Here is a 2,105-nt window from a genome sequence, read left to right as displayed (position 1 = left end):
GACTGCTCTCGAGGGGTGCCTCCCCAGGCAGACAGGGGCCCGGCACGCCAGGCATGAGCCCTGAGCCATGGTGCAGCTGGCTCACTTGACGGTGGGCGCCAAGGTTCCAGCCGCCCACATCTGTGGGTGAGCAATGGCCAGGCCCGCTGGCACAGTGGGTGACCTTCCCTCTTGCCCAGGTACCTGGAGCTGGGCCCTATGCGGCCGGGCTGGGGTCAGAAGACTCTAGTGGTCCCACCCGACCCCCTGTCTGTGCTGTCTCTGGCCTGCCTCGTTGTCCATCTCCCACCCCACCTCCCAAAAGGGAAGCGGAAGGGGTCGGGGAAGGATGAGTGGATCGGGCCGGGTGGGCAGGTGGCAGAGCGGCCTACCTCCATCCCCCTGGGAAGCGCAGTGCTGCTGCAGCTGGCTGTCAGGCTGAGCACCTGGATTATTATTTTTTTTTTTAAACCACAATGGTTTTGGCCGAGCTAGACAGGGAGCTGGGCTGTCCTGCCACAGCCAGCGTTGCCTCCCCTGACCTCTCCTGCACCGGCAGGGTCAGGCCGAACGTCTAGAACAAAAAAAAGTTGCCTGTGGCTCTTGGTGGTGGATCACTCGACTCGTGCATCGATGAAGAACGCAGCTAGCTGCGAGAATTAGTGTGAATTGCAGGACACATTGATCAACACGTAGAACGCACCATGTGGCCCTGGGTTTTTCCCGGGACTACGCCTGTCTGGGGGTCGCTTGTACATCAATCGCCCTGGGGTTCACTCCCAGGGGCGTGGCTGGGGCTGTCGCAGGGACCCCACTCCATTCATCCCCCTAAGGTCAGACCCCGATCAGCACCGTCGCTGGACCCTTGGATCTGGCGCGAAAGCTCATTGCCGACGCGTCCTGGCTTTCCCAGTTTCCCCACATCATGCTGGTTTCGGGAGGGCCGGGTGGCCGATGCGCCCTGGATGCGGTGGCGGCGGCAGTAGGCTTTAAAAAAGCCTGGCGCACCTTCACCCTACCCCGGGGCACCTAGCCGTGCTGCATGTGGCTGTCTTTGGTGTCCCACGGCTGCCGGCGCAGGATGACCATGGAGCACGGACCTCGTGACCATGTGGGCTTCGGTCACAGATTGGGACAGAATACACTTGCCTGCGCCAAGGGCTGGGGCAACCTCCAATGGGCCCGAGGCCAGCTGCCCTGAGCTTTGTGCTCACCGACCACTGCCTTAGATCAGACGTGGTGACCTGCTGAATTTAAGCATATTACTAAGCAGAGGAAAAGGAACTACCCAAGATTCCCTCAGTAACGGCCAGTGAAAAAGGAAGAGCCCAGCATTGAATCCCCATTCAGCAGCAGGTGTGGGAAATGTGGTGTACAGAAGACCGACTCCCCGGCATCGCTCAGGGGGCTCAAGTCCTTCTGATCGAGTCTCCCCACGCGAATGGTGTTAGGCCGATAGCGGCCTCTTGCACACCGGGATCAGGTCTTCTTGGAGTCAGGTTGCTTGGGAATGCAGTCCAAAGCGTGTGGTAAACTCTGTCTAAGGCTAAATACGGGCGCGAGACTGGTGGCCAATAAGTACCGTAAGGGAAAGTTGAAGAGAGTTCAAGAGGGTGTGAAACGGTTGAGCATTAAACTGGTGGGGTCTGTGCAGTCCACCCACAGGATTCAACACTCCAGGCAGGTTGGTCACCTGGAACGGTGGAGGCCCTTGTGGGTCTGTGGCCCGGGCACATCCAGGCCCAGCAGGGCGCATTTCCTCTGTATCGGTGCAACACGACCGGCCGGGAAGGCCCCAAGGGGCAGGTGGCTCTCTGCTCCAGCAGAGAGTGTTACAGCCCCCTGACAGCAGTTTTGCTGTGTCCACGGGGCTGAGGGAGATAGACCACCACCGGGCATTATCCGGCAACTGTCCTGGCCCCTCTTGCGGGTCGCATGAGTGGCCACGGGAGACGGGGCTCCCGATGTGACTGTGGTGGACTGCCCTCAATACGCCCCAACCACATTGTGCTGCCGGGCGGGGAGGCCCACAAAGGGCGCCAGGGGTCTGAGGTGATGTCGGTTAACCGTTGAGGGCCGGTGCTCGGCGATTGCAGTGGCATTCTGTCACGGTGGGCCCTCCACTG

The 2,105-nt window shown here is 60.6% G+C and overlaps 1 non-coding gene and 1 pseudogene across 1 annotated transcript in view; both read left to right on the top strand.

The window, feature by feature from the left end:
• Positions 1-577: 577 nt before the first annotated feature.
• Positions 578-728, top strand: LOC138481935 (5.8S ribosomal RNA; annotated as a pseudogene).
• Positions 729-1,199: 471 nt separating this feature from the next.
• The window catches only part of LOC138481927 (28S ribosomal RNA), a 3,659-nt gene continuing 2,753 nt past the window's right edge, over positions 1,200-2,105 (top strand). The window contains exon 1 of the ribosomal RNA XR_011274505.1: positions 1,200-2,105. This exon is cut by the window's right edge and continues 2,753 nt beyond it. This is a non-coding gene — a ribosomal RNA (28S ribosomal RNA).

The sequence above is a fragment of the Ambystoma mexicanum genome, chromosome 5p (assembly GCF_040938575.1).
Source record: "Ambystoma mexicanum isolate Mex_15411 chromosome 5p, UKY_AmexF1_1, whole genome shotgun sequence".
NCBI classification, from domain to species: Eukaryota; Metazoa; Chordata; class Amphibia; order Caudata; family Ambystomatidae; genus Ambystoma; species Ambystoma mexicanum.
This window is presented reverse-complemented; position numbering and strand designations above follow the sequence as displayed.